The sequence below is a fragment of the Pseudonaja textilis genome, chromosome 2 (genome assembly GCF_049901715.1).
Source record: "Pseudonaja textilis isolate UNSWEBS1 chromosome 2, rPseTex1.2, whole genome shotgun sequence".
NCBI lineage: Eukaryota > Metazoa > Chordata > Lepidosauria > Squamata > Elapidae > Pseudonaja > Pseudonaja textilis.
This window is the reverse complement of record NC_141991.1, coordinates 246,874,576-246,899,726: the sequence shown is the minus strand read 5'-3', so window position 1 is coordinate 246,899,726 and position 25,151 is coordinate 246,874,576.

Below are 25,151 nucleotides of genomic sequence, written 5' to 3'. Positions count from 1 at the left end.
CGACTTTGTTTTGTTGCTATTATAATTTATCATTACTCCGACACATATATCAGGATACATTCAAGATGGATTTTTCTCAAACTCCTCTGAAGATCAATTATTATTAGACTTCTATTGGTTTTCTGTTTCATTAGTACAGCTGGATCTCTTTTGGTTTAAAATTTAATGACTTTTTTTTTACCTCTGCAAGAGGGGGAAAGTTGAAGGTGTAAACATTTCCCCTTCCAGCAAGGAAATGGATGTTGGCATTTTGAGAATTCCCACAGAATTGCCAAAAAAGCCAACACAGTCCTAGGCTGCATTAACAAAGGGATAGAATCAAGATCACGCTTAATAATAATGCCGCTTTATAATGCCTCGATAAAAATCACACTTGGGATATTGCATCCAGTTTTGGTCACCGCTATATAAAAAAGATGTTGAGATTCTGGAAAGAGTGCAGAGAAAAACAACAAAGATGGTTAGAGGACCAGAGGCTAAAACATATGAAAAACAGTTGTAGGAATTAGGAATGTCTAGTTTGAAAGAAAAGAAGGACCAGGGGTGACATGATAGCAGTGTTCTAATATCTAAGGGGCTGCCACGAAGAAGAAGAAATCAAGCTATTCTCCAAAGCACAAGAAGGCAGGACAAGAAGCAATGAATGGAAACTCATCAAGGAGAGAACAAACCTAGAACTAAGGAGGAATTTCCTGACAGTTAGAACAATTAATCAGTGGAAAAACTTTCCTCCAGAAGTTGTGTATGCTCCAACATTGGAGGTTTTTAAGAAGAGATTGGATAACCATTTGTCTGAAGTGGTGTAGGGTTTCCTGCTTCAGCGGTGAGGGGGGCGGGCTGGACTAGAAGACCTCCAATGTCCCAACTCTGTTATTCTGACAATTGCTTGTCTGGCTCTGAAGAAGAGCCACAGTGTGGGCTGTTGACATTTGAACCTGTAAGTAGCTTCTTGCACTGAAGGGAACACATGCCCAGGAACAACGTCTCCGCAGAAGTCTAATCAACTTTTGGACTTTAAATGTTTTGCAGTGATGGTGAGGGAGACAATGAAACAGCCTTCCATCCCTTCTGAGCCTCATGCATGAACCAGCAGAACATTTTGTGGATGGCGAAAGGACTTCTGAAATCGAGCTCCAGGTAAAAGTAGACCCTTCCTAGCACAATGTACACCTTTAGCAAGAGCCTTGAAGAGCAGATGATCCGTCTCTTGAGTTTTTCTTAGCCAATGCACCACCTGGAGCAATTTTGGGATTGGGGGTGAACTTCAATTACTGAAATCTAAGGATTGAACAATATGTCCGCTCAAACCTGGTTGACCCCTTCTGTCCTTGCAGTTCTTAGATTATCACATGGAATAAGGAGGGGATGTCTGGCTGAATCCAGGGAAAAAGAGAAAAGAGAAAGACGAAGAAGGTATCCGACTTCCTTGTTTAAAAAAGCAGCAATTCGTCCTGAAGGAACCTAGCTTTAACCGGGGGTGGGCTGCTGGAGATTCGCAGGGGTTCCGGAGAGCCCCTAGCTAAGATTCTGTGCAGTTTGGAGAACTCCCAAATCCATTCCTGCCTGGCCCCGCCCCACCTGTCCCTGCTCCTCCCAGGAGTCCCCACACGGCCTGCTTTGGATGCAGGTAAGTGCAGGGTGCGCACAGAGGCTCAAGGAGGGCAAAAAACTGGCCTCCTGGAACTTCGGGAAGGCCAGGAATGGGCCTGTTTCCAGCTTCCAGACAGCCTCCAGAGCCCAGGGAGGCCATTTTCGCTCTCCTGGAGGCCCGGGGAAAACCTCCAGACCCCAGGGAGGGCGAACACGTGCCGCCCCCCGCTATGGTGCAGGAGGCCAACTAGGCCCCGCCCACCATGGCCTCACCCTCCAGCAACCAGGCAGAGAACCCCTTGCTAAAATTTTGGAAGCCCACCCCTGGCCTTAACCGCAATAACTTGAACAACTACTATCCAGTGAACAACTATTCTTTTTCTGAGTAAGATGGCCAAAAATAAACAGCCCTTGTCATTCTTATATGATTATTGAGATCCAGTGCAATTTGATTTGTGGACAAGACTACCTTAATCCTGTTGAATGAAATTCCCTGAGAGAGTGTCAAGGGATGAATGACCATATTAAATCCCCAGGTTTTTTTCAGGACCTTCTGGTATCATTAACCATGATATCCTTCTAAGTTGGGCGTGGAATTTGGGACGCCTTCCATTTGTGCTTGCCCAGTTGTTTCCAGGAGATAACTGTTAATATTTACTTATTAATTAATTAAATTGAAGTATAAACTAAATTATAAACGAAATTAATTACACTAATTAATATCAACTTGTTTGAGTGGTGGTGGTAAGAAGAAGGCTCCTTGGACAGCAGAGGTGACTACTAAGCAAATACTGGAGTGTATGACTCCAGATATGTCACCAAAAGGCAAGAATTATGAAACTGAATCTCACTTACTTTGGGCATGTCAAGATGGGGACTTCCCTGGAGAGGGCAATTATGTTTGGATGGGAGTTAGCGGTAAAAAGAAACCAGGCTCTCCAAGAACACGGTAGCTGGACAGCCTCAAAGCTGACCCAACCAGGGCACAGAAAAGCTCAAAGAAATAGTGCAAGATTGGAAGAGAAGGAGAGATCGGGCCCATAGAATCGCAAAGAGCCAGATGCGACTGAATTGATATGATGATCATCATCATCATGATCATCATCTATTACAGGGTTGTCAAACTTGATTTCATTGAGGGCCGCATCTTGCTTGTGTTTGACTTTGGGGGGCCAAGGTGGGCGTGGCCAGCTCGGCATCACTCGTGTTGGGGGCACCTGTGGTGACCCTAGCACTCTACCAGCGAAAACAGGCTCCCGAACTCTGTTTTCAGCTGTGACGGCCTCCTGCAACCCTCTGCTAGCAAAAACGGAGCTCGACAAGTTCCGTTTTTGCTGGCATAGGCACTGCGGGCCAGTCCTTTGCTACGGTGGCACCATAGGCCAGATCTAAGCACCTTGCAGGCTGAATCCGGCCTCTGTGGGCCTTGAGTTTGACACCCCAGATCTATTAAAACCTAACTATCTGATAACAATTATTTAGAATTTTTTAAAAAAGAGGTTGGAGTGGCATCTAGAAGCTTTGTGCCAACTGTGACAGTGGTGGCGCCATGCTGCAGATCTCCACCACAGGTCAGATCTTCTAGAACAGGGGTCCCCAACCAGGGGTGGGATTCTACCAGTTTGCACATATTCTCTAGAACTGGTTGTTAACATTCTAAGCAGTTCGGAGAACCGGTTGTTAGAAGAAATTACTGACCTAATCCTGTAAGGAAGGCAGGAAGGAAACATTCTGGTGTTGCTTACAGAAACTGCCTCTCCACTAACCCTTTTTACATTTTTGGCAGGACTAGACTTCCTGTCTCAGGAACGTCTCTGGAGTTTTTTTCCCCCCTCCTTTGCTGGTACTTTGCTTGTGTGGAGTGACCATTGAAAAAAGTGACATGACCATTTTTCACACTTATGACTGTTGCAGCATCCCCACAGTCACGAGAGACCAGGCAAGGAGATGCATGTCTTGATGTGAGTGATGTTGAGTTGGCCACGCCCAACCAGTAACATGACCACCAAGCCATGTCCACCCAGTCACATGACCACCAAGTCACGCCCACCAACTAAGCCATGCCCACAGAACCGGTTGTTAAAAAATTTGAATCCCACCCCTGTTCCCAACCTCCGATTCGTGGACCACAGCATGCCAAAAACTGGGCCGAGCACACAAGTGAAGCCCCATCTGCAGAATGCAGGCAGCACATGAAACTACGCCCCCTCTGGTCCATGGTAAAACCTCTCTCCACAGAACTGGTCCCTGGTGCCCAAAAAGTTGGGGGCTGCTGTTCTAGAAGACCTTTCCCAAGAACTCCTGCCAAACTAAGTGAAACACTGAGCCATCAAGAAGTTTTGGAGAACATCCAAGAAAGAGTTGCCTAGAACCGTGACAGTGAACCTATAGCACACGTGACAGAAGTGGCACACAGAGCCACTTCTGCCGGCACGCAAGAGGTCGTCCAGAAGAATCCCACTGTGCATGCACATGCGCCCCCTGCCTGACAGCTGATTGTCAGATATCTGGTGCACCTGTGTGGGGGATGGGGGATGCAGGAGACCCGTGCACATGCGCAGAGATGCACAGGGCATGCGGAGAGTCTCTTGTGCATGTGCAGATGTGCGGCATGCACGGGTGATGACACGGGCATGTGCAGAGACTCATGGCACGCAGGGGGTGTCATGCGTGCATGCGCATGGGCTGGGGTTGGGCCTGCGCATAGGGGTGGGATTCTACAGTTCACACCTATTCGCTAGAACCGGTTGTTAACATTCTAAGCAGTTCGGAGAACCGGTTGTTAGAAGAAATTACTGGCCTAATCCTGTAAGGAAGGCAGGAAGGAAACATTCTGGTGTTGCTTACAGAAACTGCCTCTCCGTTAAACTTTATTACAGGTTTAGTCCTTGGCAGGACTAGACTTCCTGTCTCTGGAACATCTCTGGAATTTTTTTTCCCTCCTTTGCTGGTACTTTGCTTTTGTGGAGTGACCATTCAAAGTTCCAATGGCACTGAAAAAAGTGACTTGTAACCATTTTTCACACTTACGACTGTTGCAGAATCCCCTCAGTCATGATAGGCCAGGCGAGGAAATGCGTGTCTCATGTGAGTGATATTGAGTTGGCCACATCCAGCCAATAACTTGACCAGCAAGCCACGCCCACCACCTAAGCCACACCCACAGAACCGGTTGTTAAAAATTTTGAATCCCACCCCTGCCTGCGCCCATTCCCTTCTGGGTGCTAGCACGCGCATAATTTTTGGCACGGGAGCCCAAAAGATCTAGCCACCACTGTCCTAGAAGAACCCTCTTTGAGATCTCTTTAGCACTGGGTGAAGATCCTTATGGTACAAACTATGTTCTGTACATTTTAATGTGATTTTTGCATTCTGGGTTCCTCTGAGCAAGACTGTATAAGGGGTTCAATTACAGGAGGCCGTGATTTGTGTCTCTTTTTCTTTTGTTGCTTTTAATCTAATGGCTTTGCACTCTGTTCAGCATCCAGATTATTTTTTATGTTTATGTATTGCAAATCACCCAGAGAACTTTTAAGTTATACGATGGCCTACTAAAGTTGCAAATAAATAAACAACAAAAAGACGTTTACTAATGGCCGTGTAGAAGAAGTACAATCTTGCCAACACATGTTTTTAATAAGAACAAGCCAACATCCACATTTGAAATACATTTTGCACCGTTTGGGTGAATGGCAAGTTATAAATTTGGATTCCGGTACAGTTACGGCAAAAGATAAACTATAAGTTCTTGCTCTTATCACATAACCTACCAAAATACAATTTTATTATATGCATCAATCGTGGAGGGCAAATCCAAAAATTCAGTCCTCAGTTGGCTGGATTGTGTTTTTACCATGCATTTACACATACTAAATGCACCTCAATAAGTACATTTTAAGACCTCTGGGCATTTCGTGACATCAGTTTTAGGATTAGCCCTGTTGGTCAACTGGGCAGTCTTACACACATGAATGGTGTTAAATTTGACATTCATGGTAAGTATAGCTGCATAATCCCTGGATGATTATTACAGGAAGTCCTTGATTTACAAAAGTTCTTTATTGACTGTTCGAAGTTACAACAGCACTGACAAAAGTGACTTATGACAATCGACTCATATTTATGACGATTGCAGTGTCTTGGGGGTCATTGATCACCTTTTGCAACTTTCTACCAAGCAAAGCCAGATTCACTCAACAACCGTGTTCCTAACCTAACAACTGCAGTGATTCACTTAACAACTATGCCTAGAAAATTCATAAAATGGGGCAAAGCTTACTTAACAATGTCTCATTTAGCAACAGAAATTTGGGGGTCTGTAGTGATTGTACGTTGTGGACTACCTGTAGATAACAGGTAACAGATAATCAGAGTTGGAAGAGACCTTGTAGGTCATCTAGTCCAACCCCCTGCCCAAGCAGGAGACCCTACCCCATTTCTGACAGATGGCAGTCCAATCTCTTCTTGAAAGTCTCAAGCGATGACACTCCCACAACTTCTGAAGGCAACTTCTGTTCCATTGGTTGATTGTTCTCACTGTCAGAACGTTTCTCCTTATTTCTAGGTTGAACTTCTCCTTGATCAGTTTCCATCCATTATTCCTTGTCTGGCCTTTGGTTGCCTTTGAAAATAGCTTGACCCCTTCCTCCTCTCTGTGGCAGCCCCTCAAATATTGGAAGACTGCTATCCTGTCTCTCCTGGTCCTTCTCTTCACTAGACTAACCTGTATTCATTAGTAATATGGAAAACCCAATAGGGGAGCTTCATACTGGAGGTGGTTGAATACTTAAAACTTATTCCCCCATACTCCCTCTGTGTATCCAGCTCCCTTCTTTGCCATCTTGTGTTAATGATTTTATCTGCTGTGGTTTTGTTTTATTTTTACGATTGATGACTTTGATGTTTTTATGTTGTAAGCCGCCCACAGTCATTGGACACAAGACAGGAGGCAAACCGACCTTATAAGAAATAAATACATCAAATAATAAATTATACGGGTGTTGGTGATGAGAATAATTTTAAAAATTCAAAACAAGCCTTGTAGTGAATCTGTAGTTGCTGATTTAAACTGTTGCATCCTCTTCCTTCCACCGTTCCTTTACTGAAGATACTCATCAATTTTCTGCAGCTCTCATTTAAATATTAAATAGCCCATTAAATTGCTAGACGGTGTGGCTGCAGAGATTCACAATGGATCAGGTTGGGTCTATGGGTCTTTCCACACTTTATAGAGAGAGAGAGAGACTAGCTAACAATAAGCAGAAAACACAATTACTATACTTTAAAAGCTGATGTTGTTAACTGTACCTGAGCTTAGCTTTTAAGTGGGAATATCCTGCTTCGTTTTGTTTTTCATCCTGGACATAGACTGGAAATTGATGGAGGAAATGGCCTATTGGTTTAGGCCTGGAGGCTTCCTAGTGTCCCTCTTTACTGGAGCCATGGTCATTCCCAGGAGACACAACAGCTTCTCCAAACCATCACTGGCTATTCATAAACTATCCTAAAAAAAGCAAAACAGAGACTATAATACCCAAGTGGCCTCAGAAGGTAAAATTCTCTGCTTGATTTCTAAAACCAGATGAAGTTGGGATCCTGTCTTTCTGGCTCAGTTTTATTAGTGCCTGTGGGTTTTTCAGTTGTTGCTTGCTTTTTTTAATGTATTTTTTAATTATTTTTATTCTTATTTTATTTATTTTCATTGTATAGTTTGTGTTAACGCTGTGCAGGTGTGGTTGTGTGGAAGTCCAAGTATACAACTTTTCCAATTTGATGAAGAGCAACTGTCTAGCCTAGTGTTTGTCCACTTTGATAAAAGTTTAAAAGGTCTGGACTTTAACTCCCAGAATTCCCTGGGTTGAAGTCTATTGTGATGACCCGGGGCGTGACACAAAGGCAACACAGTCAAATAAGCAAAAGAGCCCCTTTATTGTCTCCAACTTTGCCCACAATGTCCAGGTTACCTTCAGCTGGAGAAAAACTCTCCCAGGAACAGCCTTTAAGTGTAGGAAATTCAAAACAAGGTACACACAAACTGTAACTAAAAATCCAAACAAACCAAGCTGAAGTAATTAGCTTGACAGCGCAGGAGAAGGAAAACAGGCTTGAAATCACGGCAAAACTCACACAGTTGGGAAGACACCAGGAACACAGATAAACCACAATGATACCAGATAAATTCGTGTTTCCTCCTAACAGCTTGCTGTGCGCAGATTCCTCTTTTATGCACTATGTTCCCAGCTGCAGCTAATGAAGGGAATCAGGGCCATTTCTTCCCCCGTAAGCCATGCAACTCACATTGCTCTCTTCTCCATTCCTTCCTGCGTGTCCTAGGATGAAGAGGGGGTAGGCCTGGGTCTTCCTTTGAATTTCCTCTCCCTTGCTCTCCCTTTCTCCTGCTCTGCCCAGCCGGGCTTTGCCCTTCCCCAGTTTTTTCCACAGCCAACAGAGTCACACTCTCACTCCCTGTCAGCTGTTCAACTTCCCCATCCGAGTCAAATTCCAACAGGGGGCATGACATCTATGGTGGCTGGGGAATTCTGGGAGTTGAAATCCAAACCTTTTAAAGTTGAGAAAAACTTAAGTCTAGACGCTTGAGAGAGAGAGCAAATAGAAGAACAGAAAATTATGCAGATTCCGTAGAAGGTCAATGAAATAGGATTCTCTTCTGGTTTTCTCGTTCTTCAAGTCTTCTTCACTGTCCTTCCCATGCAAGGAAATATATAAAGCTGCCACTGCTTGTAGGTATACAAGTGCATGCACAACACACCCATGAACCAAAAGACAAAAATTCTGCCCAAGCTTGAGGCAGGTCCCTGGTGATTTAGTAAGCAGCAAGGAGGGCAATTTGGCTGTCATTCTGTGTAATGAACCGAGGGAGATAGTCTGAAGATGAAGAGGGAAGATTATGGACGACAAGAAGGGCCTGCAGCAGCAACTTTGCAGACAAGCCAGCCAGCCCTCCCAAGGGGGATGATGGTGGCCCAGAAGTCTGAAAGCAAGTGATCTCCGGCAGAGAGTGGATTTTTCTCTGAATCCAGCCCTGTCCTAGTGGGAAGGGATGAGCCCCAGCTTTCCAATGGAGGCCAAAAAAATAAAATAAAAGCAAAACCCAAGGTTAGGCTTTGCAGCAATGGGAAGGGAAGGAAAACCCATTGAGAAGGTTTTTGGAGTAGATCAGGTTAACAGAGTTGGAAGGGACGTTGTTAGGTCATCTAGTCCAACCCCCGCCCAAGCATCGCAGCACCCCCATGGCCAGAGGTGATTTACATTTGGATGCTTGGCCGCTGTCTCAGATTTATGACAGCCTGATATTTATGCTGGGATCATGCGATCTAACCCTTTTGCGACCTTCTGGCAAGACAAAGTTAGTGGGAAAGCCGGATTCTCTTAACAACCGTGTTCCTAACTTAACAACTGCAGTGATTCACTTAACGACTCTGGCCAGAAAGGTGGTAAAATGGGGGCCAAACTCACTTAAAGGCATTTCTCACATAAATGTTGGGTTCAATTCTGGTCGTAAGTTGAGGACTACCTGTACTCCTCCAGTTACAACCACCATTGGCACCAGAACGTCTGTTACTAAGTGACACAGTCACGAAGTGAATGGTGCCCAATTTTGCTAGCCTTTTTGCAGTAGCTGTTAAATGAATCGTGTGGCCCTTAACTGAACCCAATTCTCCCCTTCCCATTGGTGTTGCTTGTTGGAAGCTGGCTGGGAAAGTTGCAAATGGCAATCGTCTAACCCCAAGGATGTTTAACAGATTGTCAGAATTGGAAGAGACCTTGTAGTTCATCTAGTCCAACCCCCGCCCAAGTAGGAGACCCTACACCATTTTTGACAGATGGGAATCCAGTCTCTGCTTGAAAGCTTTCAGAGATGAAGCTCCCACAACTTCCGAAGACAACTCCTGTTCCATGGGTTGTCTGTTCTCCCTGTCAGAAAGTTTCTCCTTATTTCCAGGCTAAATCTCTCCTTGTTTAGTTTCCTTACATTGTTCCATATCTGGCCTTTGAGTACTTTAGAAAATAGCTTGACCCCTTCCTCCTCTCTGTGGCAACCCCTCAGATATTGGAAGGCAGCTATCCTGTCTCCCCTGGTCCTTCTCTTCACTAGACTAGCCAGGCCCAGTTTCTGTAACCCTTCATACGTTTTAATCTCCAGTCCCCTAATCATCCTGGTTGCTCTTCTCTGTACTTTTTCTAGAGTCTCAACATCCTCTTTACAGTGTGGTGACCAAAACTGGATGTGGTACTCTAGATGTGGCCTTACTCCAAATATTGGAAGACTGCTTTCATGCCTCCCCTGGTCCTTCTCTTCACTAGACTAACCAAGCCCAGTTCCTGCAACCGTTCTTGATATGTTTTAGCCTCCATTCCCCTAATCATCCTGGTTGCTCTTCTCTGTACTTTTTCTAGAGTCTCAACATCCTCTTTACAGTGTGGTGACCAAAACTGGATGCAGTACTCCAGGTGTGGCCTTACTCCAAATATTGGAAGACTGCTTTCATGCCTCCCCTGGTCCTTCTCTTCACTAGACTAACCAAGCCCAGTTCCTACAACTTTTCCTCTTCATCGTATGTTTTACTCTCCAGTCCCCTTCTCTTCTCTGCACTCTTTCTAGAGTCTCAACATCTTTTTATGGTGTGGTGACCAAAACTGGACACAACTGTTGTAGATGCATACAGGCTGCCAAGCACCCAAATACGGATCATGTGACCATGAAGATGCTGGGATGGTCATAAGTGTGGAAACTAGTCGTCAGTTACTTTCTTTTAGTACCATCATAACTTCAAATCGTGGTTAAAACGAATGGCTGTAAATCAAGGACTACCTATAATTAAAAGGAAGTAAAACAATGAAATAATAAATAATGCCTTGGAAGAGCCTGGAAGTAAAGATTGCTGGCCACATCAACTCCGTTCTCTTTATATCATTTTTAAAAAGACCCAGACAATCAGGAGGGGGCACCTTTCATGGCATGAACATAACCTCAGGGGCTCATGGTTATTATTTTCCATTTTAAAAAGATATTTTTCCAGAAAATATTTACTTATTCTACAGTGCAGTTCCTGGATACCAGGATAGCTAGTCCTCGACTCACGACCAATTGCTTAGTGAACATCAATTATGGTCACTAAGTCGAGGACTACCTGCATTTTAAGAGTAAGCACTTACGTTGCAGTTCTCTCTGCATCCCCGGAGTTCTGCAAAGGGAACGCCAGCCCTTAAAAATAAATCCCATTTTTGGTAGGAGGCATGCAAAGGCGCAGTTATTAAATTCGGTTGAATCAAATTAAAACCCCAGCTGCCTTTCTCCCATAGGTATAATCCCAAAGCGCTGAGTTTGGGTTTGATCTAGGCTTACATCGCTATGAGAAAACAGAAGCATCCCATTTTGGAATTTTTGATGGAGTTATTTAATTCAAAAACCACTTTCATTTAATTTATCCCACTTACCAAGTGCTTACTACAGGATATTTCCAAGCTAATCATCTGGGGAGAAGTAAAAAACAATTGGCCAGCTCCCAGGGGCTGGTTAAGCGATGCCTATCTGAAAAGCCAGAGTTGTTAGGTGAATCATGCAGCGTGCTTACTGAGAACTCAAGCCATTTTTTTATTTTTATTTTTTGGAGTTCATGAGAGACAGAAACAGGCAGTTTGTGCCTAGAATCTCTTTGGTTGTGTCCCTTTACCCTCCGCATACAACACCCAGGTCCAAATACACGTTTCCCATAAAAACAAGAGCTTCAGGTTTCTTCAGAGGATGCCCAAGGCTAGACCTGTGCCCTTCTTATAGGCCAAGCCTTGCCAAAGAAAATGAGGCATTACGCTTGGAACTTTTATCTCCCAAGGATTAAAGGAATAGCTGACGAGGATGAGTTGGTGTTTCACTCCTAATAACAAAGAGGTAAAAACTCAGGCTGTTGGAAGGCAGGACTCCAGCTTTGGAGAATGAGGAGGTTTCTTTAGATGTGGAGGACGTCCCTGTGTAGACCTGAGGCCTTTCCAGGAAGCCCACCTGCAAACGTGCCATCATGGCACACCAACTACCATACAGAGAAGGATGCCATGAGGGTAGAATTTGGGCAGCCCTTGAAGAAAGAGAGATGGGCTCTCCCGGCGTCTAGACTGGCTTCAGCAGTGGGTGAGGGCTGTTTTTTTCCTAATTAAAAACCAGGAGCACTAACCACAGGCCCTTCTAAATGCAGCCTTCAAAGACTTTTACTTGAGTGCTTAGATTTCTTACCTTTCAGGGGAATCTAAGCCAGCCCAGCCTCCCCAATTTGCTAGCGTCTCCCAAAGGAACGACTTTTAATTCCTAAAAATTCCCAAGCCAATTTTGCCCAAGAAAGTTGGGAATGTTGCAATCTGCAGCTCGGTTCTCCTAGGAGTAGCCAGATGAAGAAAGGGTGATCAACTTGCACAGGCTGCAATCTACCAGGACATTTAGGGGTGTCCAACCTTGGCCACTTTAAAATTTGTGGACTTCAACTCCCAGAATTCCCCAGCTAGCCGGCTGGAAGTTCTTTGCTCTATCAGCCAATGTTTGAAAAGAGAACATAGAACATAGAATCCTAGAGCTGGAAGGGGCCTCTGAGATCTTCTAGTCCAACCCCCTGCTCTAGCAAATGGCTGTTCGGTCTATTTTTGAAAACCACCAGTGATGGAGCACCAGGAATCAAGGTTTTCCACTGATTAATTGTTCTCACGAACATTTTCTTCTTACTTTAGGTTGGATATCTCTTGAATGATCTTCCACCTTTTACTTCTTGCCTTGCCCTCATGATAATATTCTTTACTCCTCACAGATTTCCTGAAGCCAGACATAATATGGACTTTTAGCTCTCAGTAGACCTTTGTCCCTGAATTTATCCAATCTGCTTTTAAAGCCATCAAAGGTGAAAGCTGTAATCAATTCCACCACTTAATTGGATGCTGGATGGACAAGATATTTGGTTGATGTCTTTTCCAACTACTTCCAATCAGCTCCAATGGATAGTTCCCCAAAACAAAAATCACACTAGACTGCACTGTATGTCTCGCTAAAGCTGCAACTCTTCAACCAAAGCTGTAAATATATGAACAAAGGAACTTTTTAAAAAATGGCATTGAATAAATATAGAGATATAGTTAGAGATATAGACATAGATGATAGAGATAGATACAGAAATAGATGATATATAGATGTCGGTGATAGAGATAAGAGATATTTTTATATAATCAGCTAGAGATATAGATGTAGATAATATATAGATGATATATAATATAGATGTAGATGATAGAATATGCCTGCTATTATGTACTATTCATTCTGTCTATGAGGGAAGTCAGAAAGATCAAGATGGCAGCCACTAGTTTAAGCCCCACCCTTTTTTATACCTCTGTGAAAAAGGATGGGGAATTCTGGGAGCTGAAGTCCATAGGTCTTAAAGTTACCCAGGTTAGACACCTCTGATCTAGGTCAAACCTTAGAGAAAAATATTAGTTCAGCCAGTCATAAACTGCTTTCCAGAATTGTGCTAAGCAAAAGGCAAAATGTACAAAGCCTCAGCTATGCTAAAGTGAGTTCCAATCTCTGTAAAGGGGAAATGGGATATTTGACAAATACATGCTTTAAAAAACGCCTCTCCCTCTTCAGTATACTGTATTTTCTACAACGCTGCCTTCAAGACTCTCTTGTCCCCTTCTGATTTCAACTCTTTTAACTTCTTGCTTCTTGTAAAAACGAACATTTAATTAAATCAGTGATAAATTTATTTTGCTGCTTGCTCAGAGCTGTGTGTCAAGAGAAGGAATCAATTAATTCAAAGCAAAGGTTAAAAAGAAATAAAATCATAAAGATTCTGGTGTTCTAGTTATTAAAAACAAAACAGGAAAGCACAGCAAAAATCTCTGAAAACACTCACACCCACCTATAATCCACAGACATAAACACAACCTTTGCTCATGCTTGATGGTAGGAAAAGTCTGGAAGGCTCTAGAATAGTTTAAAAGAGAAAGCCAGACAATTATTATCTCCTAAAAACCTTACCAAAACCAGGATGTTAAGATAAATGATTCCATCTATCCATAAACAAATGTTTTCCTCGACTGGTCAACTTTTAATCACCACTGTCACTAAGAGCAAAGCAATATTGCAATGCTTGTAATTGCAGTTAATTGATTCTTCGTCTACTGCACAAAATGCATACCTCAGATTTTCCAAGACTACTGAATTAAACCTGTTCAAGGAGTCACACAAGGTAGTTTCAGACAACCTGCTAATCCAAATAACTAGCTACCTTCCATAAAGGGCAATGACAATTTTAAGAGCCAGAAATAAGGAAAGTGAGAAAAAATAATTAGTAATAATCATTGCAATAATGTTAACGAACTATATAAGTTAACAACAATGTACACTGTCCATAATATACCACCCTTCACACCAGATTCTTTTAGATTTAGGATTATGATATCTTTTGCCTGCAAAAATCCTATTGTACACTAGGGGGAATAAGGTAAGTGGTAGCCATACCTCTTTGCAGCCATCTAGTGGCACTCCATGTCTGTGCAACCCAGATCTGATTAATTCAAAACAAAGGTTAAAAGAAAAGAAAATCATAAGAATTCTGGTGTTCTAATTATTTTTTTAAAAAAACAGGAAAACAAAGCAAAAACCCCTGAAAACACTCATATCCATCCATAATCCATAATTACACACATTTTTCAAGCTGGTTGTTGAAATAATATGTTTCCTGGATTTCTACAATTTCTTGAGCCATAAATAGTTATCTTTTTTTTATTTTTGGTCAAAGGGGGAAAACATTCAGAAGTATCCAGAGATCTTCTTGCATATTTCCAAGATTTAAAGATTTAACATTTTAAGGAACACATAGCCAGGAGATTTCTGTATAGCACATTTCCTGAAATTATCTTATGGAAAAGCTCACAATGAATGGCCATTACACAATCAGTTTCCAAGCGCTTTTCATATTATTTGAGTAGCAAGGCCATCAGTGTGCAGGTTTGACTGGCTTTTTGTATAAAGACACCCATTGTCTTCGTTTCTGCATTTTCTTGCAAGGTTGAGATTGTTGAAGGATGCTTCCCAGCTAGGATCATGTTGGAAAGGTCAGGGAAATAAATTGTTCTTACATATAACCGTGACTGAGTTAATTCAAACTTTTAAGGTACGTCCATGACATCTGCCCCAGTTGGTAGATTTTCTAGCTTCTTCTACAGCTTGTTCTGGTTTGGGTACGTCTAATCTGATCAAGAGTTCATCTGATCAAGAGAACCTGACAGTTTGCACATATTTTTTTTTCTGTTATAATTAAAAGTGGTATTCATGCTATCAAACTTTTCTATATACCTGGATGGACATGGCTGTGACTTGTCACCATGCCAGCACTCTGGAATAATATCCTGCATCTTTACACTAGAAAGGCGTAGAACTTGGGAATCTCAGAAGTCCTGCAGCAGAATTATGGTTAATACAGGTAGTCCTTGACTTACAACGGTTCATTTACTGACCATATCACTTTGTAATGCCTTGGTAAGGCCACACTGGGAATACTGTATCCAGTTTTGGTCACCACAATGTAAAAAAGATGTTGAGACTCTAGAAAGAGTGCAGAAACTACCAACAAAGAGGATTAGCGGACTGGAGGCTAAAATACCTAAAGAACGGTTGCTGGAATTGGGAATGTCTAGTCTAGTGAAGAGAGGGACCAGGGGAGACATGATAGCAGTCTTCCAATATTTGAGGGGCTGCCACAGAGAGGAGGGGGTCAATCTATTTTTCAAAGCACCTGAAGGCCAGACAAGGAATAATGGATGGAAACTGAACAAGGGGAGCTTTAACCTGGAAATAAGGAGAAACTTTCTGACAGGGAGAACAATCAACCCATGGAACAGCCTGCCCTTGGAAGTTGTGGGAGCTTCATCACTGGAGGCTTTCAAGGAGAGATTGGACTGCCATTTGTCAGAAATGGTGTAGGGTCTCCCGCTTGGGCTGGGGGTTGGATTATGTATCAGAATGATCAAACAAATGGCAACTTCAAATCTCAACAAATAAATGCTCTGTCTTACATATTGGCAAAAAAAAAAATATCAGAAAATAAAATACAGGCTGAATATTCAAGACCTTGTTGATGATCCAAACTCTGTCAAGGATCTTGGAGTACTCATCTCTAATGATTTAAGTGCTAGAGCCCACTGTAACTTAATGCCAAAAAGGCGTTAAGAGTTGTTAACCTAATCTTACGTAGCTTTTTCTCTGATAATATTACACTACTAACTAGAGCATACAAAACAGTTGCTAGACCAATACTCGAATACAGCTCATCAGTCTGGAACCCACATTACGTATCTGATATTAACACAGTTGAGAAAGTCCAGAAATATTTCACAAGAAGAGTTCTCCTCTACTCATTGCAGAATACCTTATGCCACCAGACTCGAAATTCTAGACCTAGAAAACCTAGAACTACGCCGCCTTCAGTCCGATCTAAGTATAGTATATAAAATCATACATTGCAATGTCCTACCTGTCAATGAATACTTCAGCTTCAACCATAACAATACAAGAGCAAACGAAAGATACAAACTCATGGTTAACTGCACCAAACTCGATTGCAGGAAATACGACTTCAGCAACAGAGCGGTCAATGTCTGGAATACTCTACCTGACTCTGTAGTTTCTTCTCCAAACCCCAAAAACTTTAACCTTAGACTGTCTACTATTGACCTCACCCCTTTCCTAAGAGGTCTGTAGGGGGTGTACATAAGCGCACCAACGTGCCTACCGTCCCTGTCCTATTGTTTCTTTTTATTTTTCTTATATGGATCCATGTATTCATAACTATGTTTTTACTTATACCTATTATCTTGTAAGCAATTGACAAACCAAATAAATAAATAAATAGATGACCTACAAGCTCCCTTCCAACTCTGATTATCTGATCTGATTTTCAAATTGCATATAGAAAAGAGCAAGGGACAAGAGAAATTATTGTTGATGTGTGTTAGGGTGTACCAACATTTCAGGTAGTCCTCAGCTTATGACCACAATGGAGCCCAACATTTCCATTGCTAAGCGAGACAATTGTTAAAGTGAGATTTGCCCCATGTTACGACCTTTCTTGTTAAGTTAATCATTGCAGTTGTTACATGGTTGTTAAGTGAATCTGGTTTCCCCCATGGACTTTGCTTATCAGAACATTACAAAAGGTGATCTCAGGACCCTGGGACACTGTGACCCGTCATAAGTATGAACCAGTTACCAAGTGTCTGAATTCTGATCATGTGACCAGGCGGGGTGCTGCAATGGTCATAAGTGTGAAAAATGGTTATAGGACACTTTTTTCAGCGTTGGCATAACTTTGGTCACTAAATGGACTGTTGTAAGTTGAGGACTACCTGAATTATAAGCAGTACTGGTAGGAGTAGCAAACTACTCAAAGCAATAGCACTTCGACTTATATACTGCTTCATAGTGCTTGACAGGCCTCTCTAAGCGATTTACAGAGTCAGCCTATGGCCCCCAACAATCTGGGTCCTCATTTTACTGACCACAGAAGGATGGATGGCTGAGTCAACCTTGAACCAGTCAGGATCAAATTCCTGGAAGTCGACAGAATTAGTCTGCAATACTGCATTCTAACCACTGGCATAGCACACCCATTTCCCTTTTCATGTAAGGCTCCAATCTATGTTAGATGATGATCCTAAGAATTATTTGGTGAGCATATCAAATTCAACATATCGTGCAAAACTTTGCACAATGTTAAATTCGCTTTTCTTGGTATTGCTATGTAGACTAACCACTTCAATCTGGTGGACATTGTGTTCTCCAGATCTGCTGATATGATTTAATTAGAACCTTCATTAATTCTTGCGCACACATTCAACTTCAACCTGAACCTAGCTATGAAGTTCTTTGCATCAATGGTTGGGACACTGATGACTGAACAGTATGTGTGCAACCAACAACACAGACATTCTTGGAAGTAAGTACATAATTGACGTAACACACCAAGCAGTATGACAACATTTCTTATCTTGTCCTCTCTAGAGAAACACTACATAATAACTACAAATAACTATATAAGGTTAAGTCAGTGCTTAAACTTATTATAAATCTAGACCACACAGCAGCATGTGGTGTTATCTTTCAAGTTTTAAAGCATGGAGGCTTTTCAAAAATGAATAATAAACTCATACCCCTAATCCTTTCTTTAAAATTTGGATAGTCAAATTACAGGGGACCTTGTAGGGGATGGTGCAATGGTCGTAAGGGTGAAAAATGGTCGTATGTCACTTTTTTTTTAGTGCTGTTATAAGTTTGAACAGTCAGTAAATGAGCTATTATAAATTATGGATTACCTGTATGCCAAAATGACTAACATGCCCATCTATCCATCCCGCCAAATTTATCTTGCATTTTTTTTTAAAGCTTAAAATAAAATAAAATAAAATAGACATAGGCAAGTTGCAAAATATTGGCTTCTGATGCCATCTTTACTTCTATGTTCCCCCACTTGGCATTGGGAAAATCAGAAGTGGTGTTTAGATGCAACGGAGAGTTAGTTTCTCAACCGTCCTGCAATCAGTGTCACCCTCCTATAGAAATGTTGCAAAGGGAACATTTTGGGGAAATTGTGGGGCACAAAGAGGAAGGAAGAATTGCATAAGCTGCCCAAGTTTAAATCTGCTCGTCTCTGGAGTGTTTTGTGAATGTCATCTATGCTTCTTCTTTTTTGAATATATTTTTTATTGCTTACATATAAATATATTGAATACAGTGTAATTGGCCATGGCATTCCAATTGCCATAAAACAGGAGAAAAAACAGAATAACATATATGCAAATTTATATATACAAATTTTTGTACAACAATTTGTGACCATTGTATGTCAACTCCTCTATTATTCCTCTGTTCTTTCCAAGTCCCCTTCATCCGATTCTTTCATCTCCCAACTTCTACCTTGTGTTTCTAACCATTGATAAAACCTATCCCATGTGAAATAGCATTCTGTATCTCATTTATCTTTTATTTTTAATGTTAGTCTGTCCATTTCCGCACAGTCTAGTATCTTCCTTATCATATCATACTCTAACGGGGTGTTTTTGTTCTTCTACGCTTGCGCGTATACAATTCTTGGTGTGGTCAAAACATGTAATATTAAATATATTGTCCCTTTGTCATAACCTTCTGGTCATCTATGCTTCTTACGAGCACAGGAGTTTCCCTTCAGTGTTTTATTCCATTCTGTAGGGCCAAAAAGGAGCTACACTTGAAGGTCTGTCCCTTTGTGTCACATAATATATATCAATAGTTTGTATTTCAGACTTATTTTTTGGAATTTCCAGAGTCATACTTGCGAGCATGCTTGATTTTTCATTCATTTGTTCTTCATTCATTTAGATTTTTATCCCACTTTTTATTACATTATAAGCAACTCAAGGCAGTGAACATGCTATAATACTTCCTCTTCCTTGTCTTTTCCCCACAACAACAACAACTCTAAGGTGGGCTAGGCTGAGAGAGTGACTGATCCAAAGTCACCTTGTTGGCTTTGGTGCTTGAGGTGGGACTAGAATTTAAAAGGATCTCCTGGTTTCTAAGCCATTTTTCTCACCACAACAACCCTGTAAGGCAGGTTGGGCTGAGAGGGTGGGACTGGCCCAAGGTCACCCAGCTGGCTTTCATGGCTAAGGCAGGACTAGAACTCACAGTCACCTGGTGATTGGTCCAAAGTCACACAGTTGGCTTTCACGCTTTTGGAAGAAATATCCTTCTGGGTTTAGTTCCAAGTGGGGAAAAAGATACTGGAAATATGGAGGCTGTTTGGAAAGATGGTTTAAAGGTGGACAGGATCACATGCCCTGGATGAAGAAAGAAGGAAAAAGGGCTGAGATGCTAAGAGACCCTTAGTTTTATACCCTCTGTTGGGCCCCACCCAAGCGTTTCCTGTTCCTGTGTAAAAAACGTATCCCATTGGCTCTCAGACTCCCAGGGGCGGGGGCCTTAATTAACTTTGTAGGCTTTGTCTGGACCACATGGCTTCACCTGAGTGTTGGCTGATGCAATCTCCCCGGCCAGGTCGTGAGATGGGTAGAGGGCTTTGTTATGTAGAATACTCTGGCCTAGGCCTAAATGGCCAATTAGCAAAGCTGAGTTTCTATTCTTTTTAGTTTATTCTTTTTATTCTGCCTTTTTAATATTTCCTAGGATATTTCAATTTTCTAGGAGAGGGGTGGGTGCTAACTTCCTACAATGCCTAAGGACTAGAACTCAAGAGTCTCCTGGTTTTTAGGCCAGCACCTGACCGCTGAATGAATTATAGTTAACTAAAGTCTATGTGTACATAAAGAAATATGTATGTGACCTACTACTGGGATATGGAGGGCTCCCGATTACAATGCAGGACTTACTTTTTAGAGACGCTCGTTTCCATTTTGAACCCTATCTTTATACCTGCCTATAACCTCTGAGCGAATGGGAGCATTGTGAACTCACTAAAAGTTTATGATGCATATACTGTATGCTTCAACTTTTGTCTGTCCCATGTGTGTTGACACTGATTAGACAAGTAAAATAAATAATGTACAAGGACATAGTCTGCAGCAAGCTACCCTTAGCCTTGTCATACACGTGTGTGACCCAAAGTTCAATGCCACCAAGAAACCAATGACATTAAACTATTACTTTGTTGTACATCTGACCTTTTTAGCTTGCTTACTCAGTGTCTGGCCACGGCCATTGACAAAATGTACCCTGCTGTAATTTTTGGGAGCGTCTAGAGCAAGGATGGCAACCAGAGGCAGTCCTCGACTTACAACCAACATTAAGCCCAACATTTCTGTTGCCAAGTGAGGCAGCTGTTAAGTGAGTTTTGCCTCATTTTTACGACTTTTCTCAGCACAGTTGTTAAGCGAATCACTGTTGTTACATTAGTAATATGGTTGCCAAGTGAATCTGCCTTCCCCATTGACTATGCTTGACAGGTTACAAAAGGGGATCATGAGACCCCAGGGCACTGCAACCGTCATAAATACAAGTCAGTTGCCAAGCCTTTGAATTTTGATCACATGACCATGGGAATGTTGCAATGGCCAAAAGTGTGAAAAATGGTCATAAATCCCTGTTTTCAGTGCCGCTGTAACTTTGAACAGTCACTCAATGCATTATTGTGAGTCAAAAACCATCTGTAGGGTCCCTTCATCAGTAGACTTCAACTCCCAGAATTCCTTAGGCAGCTCAGGAATTCTGGGAGTTAGTTCTTAAAGGGGCCATCGTTGCTCATCCCTATTTTAGTGAAAGGTCTTTTTTTCTTTTTTCCCCCCAACAGAACACTTAATGGTTGTGTCATTCCGACTTTAAGGTGTTTCTAAGCGAGACTTTAAGGTTCAATGACACAGCTTCATTCAAATGATAGGCGTCAAGACTCCACCTTCTCCTTGAAACCTTGTTTTCATCACTCTTTCCACCGAGCACGGATTGGTCGCTATGTCAGCCGTTTCTGGACTCACCTTCAGACACCAGACGGCTATAAAACTCTGCAGAGGCGTACCCCTTAGCTTACTCAGGGATGTCACCTCCTAAAGACACCGTGTTCTTGCCAAAGACATTGGTCTGGAGAAATTTTTCTTACCTATATGCCATACATGAGTTCATTTATTTGTTTCTTTCTGCAATGCCAGGTAGCTACATTAACATAATTCCAAGACGTTTCCTCCTTCCCCCCACAAACACAGAAAACACAAAGAAGGAAGAAAAAAAAAAACCCACCCCAACCCTACTACCATTTAAATAAAAGTCAGGCACTATGTATGTTGAAACTTTTATTTAAGTCTGTGTATACATAAAGTCTATGTATACATTATCGTATTAAGAAATTCAGCAGATTAGAATGTATTGCTCTTATTAGATAGATCCTGAAAGCCAAACTAAGTTGGAGAAAATGGTGAAATTCACTTGGGTGAACTGGATTCTCTTCAGCTTCAGAACGTAGTGGAGAAATTATACAATTGTTGGGATTTTGATTCCTGCTAAGCGGCCGCAAAAGGATCCAAATCATTTGGGCAAAAATTCTTCCATTTGTGGTGGTCAGGTGATAAAGTTATACCATTTTTGCAAAATAATAGCAATGGCACTTACACTTACTGATAGATACTGCTTTACAGTGCTTTACAATCCTCTGGAGGGGTTTACAGAGTCAGCATATTTTCCTCCAACAATTTGGATAATAATAATATTAGTAGTAGTAGTACTATTATCAGTATTATTATCATTATCATTATTATTCACTGGAAACTATGCCAAAAGTTTGGATTTGAGTATAGTAGTAACTACTGGGAACATCAGGTTGAGGTTCTGGAGAATGAAAAAGTCAAGATCTTGTGGGACTTCGGAATTCAGACTTGACAGGCATTTGGCCCACAACACACCTGACATAACAATAGTTGAAAAGAAAAAGGGTTGGTTCATTGACATTGCAATACCTGGTGATGCACAATTGGAGACACGCAGCAAAAAAAAAATATCACAAAGTACTGGGACTTACAAATTGAAGTTGAGCCACCTTGGAAAAAGAAATCATGTATTATCCCAACTGTAATTCGAGCTCTTGGAGCAATACCTAAAGGGCTGCCTCTCTATTTGGAAATTCTGAATTTATCAGATTTGAATACCCTGATTCTGCAAAAAACCACCCTACTTGGAACAGCTTATATCCTCTGATGGTACTTAAAACAGTTCCTAGGTCCTTGGTTAGGACTCGAGCTGTTGAGCTACCAACCAGCCCCAAAGTCTGTGAATCTCACTAACGGTTAACCAATAATAATAGAGAGATAAGTAAAGAAAGTCCTTGACTTAGGACCCTAATGAAGTCTGCCCATTATGGTCATAAATTGAGTTAGCATATGGCCAGATGAGAACCTATGACCCTTTTTTTGTAGTGATTAATAAATGAACACATAGTCCTTAAGTGAACCCACTGTTTGCTGTACGGCTTTTTTATGAAACCAGAAGTAAATGCTGCTTTTGGGGAAAAACATAAATTGTGCTCACGTGATTACGGGGTGCTGAAACCATTAGTAAATGTAGGCTGGTTGGAGAGTGAACAAAATGCAGTCATGTAACTGGGGGAGGGGCTGGCCATTGGAACTGGGTCATTAAGTACTCTTGGGGAGAGGGCTGTCATAAATTGAGGATTTCTTGTATCACCACTATATAAAAAAATTGACTGCTCTCTAGGGCTAAGCCTATTGCATTTATTTGAAGGACCAAACTAGCTATAAGCTTAAAAATTAAGAATTGACCAAGTATTTAATTGTAGCAGCCCAAAGAACAATGGTGCAACAGTGGCAAACTCTAGATAATTTAACAACTGTGTTGTGGATTAGTTAAAGTCTCTCAAATTGCTGCATTAAAAAAAAAACCGAATAAGAGTAATGGGAGTCCTCCGCAGACTTATGTGCTGCACCTCACATTCCCTGGCTGAACATTTTCTTCAAATTGCAAGGTCATCTTCGCCCCTCCCTAGATGTGATTCAATGTATCAATGTGCTTTGAGTCACATCCATGGCAATCCACCTTGCCTCGCATGAGGCTGCAGCGCCCAGGCAGGAACACAGAGCACCTTCCCATTACCAGCTTCACAAAATTGTAAAGGAGGGTGGAGGCAGGGGTCAGGTTTCTTTCTTTCTTTCCTTCCTTCCTTTCCTTCCCTCCCCCTCCTACCTCCCTTCTCTTATCATCCCTTCCCCTCCCTCCCTTTTTTCTCTCTCCTTCCTTCCTTCTTCCCTCTCTGCCTTCTCCCTTCCTCCTCCCTTCCATTCCTTCCTTCCCTTCTCTCCCCCTTCCTTTCCTCCCTCCTTTCTTCCTTTCCTCCCCCTCCTTCCTTCCTCTGCCCTTTCCTTCCTTCCTCTGCCCTTTCCTTCCTTCCTTTTTTTCCTCCTTCCTTCCCTCATTTCTCCTTCCTTCCTTCCTTCCTTCCGTGTTCCTCCCCCTTCCTACCCTCCCCCTCATCCCTTCCTTCTCTCCCTTCCTCTTCTCTCTCCTTCCAAGCTCCGTCTCCCATCCTCCACCCCCAAATCCCGGAAAACAGATTCCAGAACCAAAAAGCTTTGGAGAAAGGAGCCCCGCGACCTCCCCGGCGGGAGCCTCTCAGCCCCGCTTTCCTCAGCCTGAGCCACCCGACCGGGCCAAAGAGGCGGGTGGAGGTCCGGATTGTGGGGCGGCCTACTCCACCGCCCATCCTCCCCTGCCGCCGGGCCTGCCTCGCACCACCAACCCCTTTCATCGAGTCGGCGCAGCTTCTGCGCCGCGTCTCCCGAGATGACCTCGGGGAACCTCCCCTCCCCTGTGCCGGGCCGGGAGCACCAAGGCCGCCGGGACTCCGAGAGCCGCCTCCGCCCACGCGGGAACTCCGGAGCGCCCCGGCTGAGGCGTGCCGGGCCGTGGCAAGGGGGGGGAGCCCGGTTGCCCCGGCCGTTCCCGGGCGAGCGGGAGCCCGGAGCCCCGCGGACCGTCCCTCCCTCGGCTGGCTGCCCTCACCCGCCCTTTGCTCGGCTGGCTCCGTCCCCGCCCGCCCCAGCGCCGGCGGCGGCTCCTCTGATGCTGATGACTCAGGCGGCGGCTGGCCAGGCCAGCCCGGCAGTCGCCGCCGCCGCCGCCGCCGCCGCTTGGGCGATGAGTGGCTGCCGAGCCGGAGGGGGCCGGGCGGGCGGGACGGCCGGACGGGACCAAGCCAGGCCAAGGGCGCAGGGCGGCGCGGGGCCCCGGGGGGGAGGGAGACGGCAGGCGCCGCCCGGACCCGCTTGCGCAGCTGCCGGGCGGCCTCCAGCCCGAAGCGGGGAGGGGGCGGCTGCAGGGAGTCTGGGCGGAGGGCGGCGGGGGGAGGCAGCCCCGTCCTGCGAAGACCGCCCGGACTGACTGCGGAGCGCCTGTCAGGTCCCCGGTGCGAATCCTGCGCTGTCTTTCAAGCCCACCTCGCAGGGCTGTCTCGAAAAGGAGGGGGAGGGGCGGGGAGCCCGATTTAATCGTTGGTTTTAATTTATATTGTTATTTGGGTTTTAATGTGTGTGTGTATTTTTTTTATGTCTTTAAGCCACCCTGTAATCTCATGGTAAGAGAGAGAGAGAGAGAGAGAGAGAGAGAGATTCAACCTGGAAATAAGGTGGAATTTTCTGACAGGGAGAACAATCAACAATGGGACAGAAGTTGCCTTCAGAAGTTGTGGGAGCTTCATCCCTGGAAGCTTTCAAGGAGAGACTGGACTGCCACCTGTCAGAAATGGTGTAGGATCTCCTGCTTAGGTGTGGGGCGGGGGGTTGGAACTAGATGACCTATAAAGTCTCTTCCAACTCTGATTATCTATATCTGTAGAGAGAGGTGATATATAGATAGATGATTGATAGACAGAAAGTATATCTAGCGAGACAGAGGTAGGTGTGTGTGTGTGTGTGTGTGTATTTCTTAAGTTTTCACAGGTACTTACATGTATGGTATTCAGTATATATATATATATATATACTGTACATATACATATACATATACATATATATATATA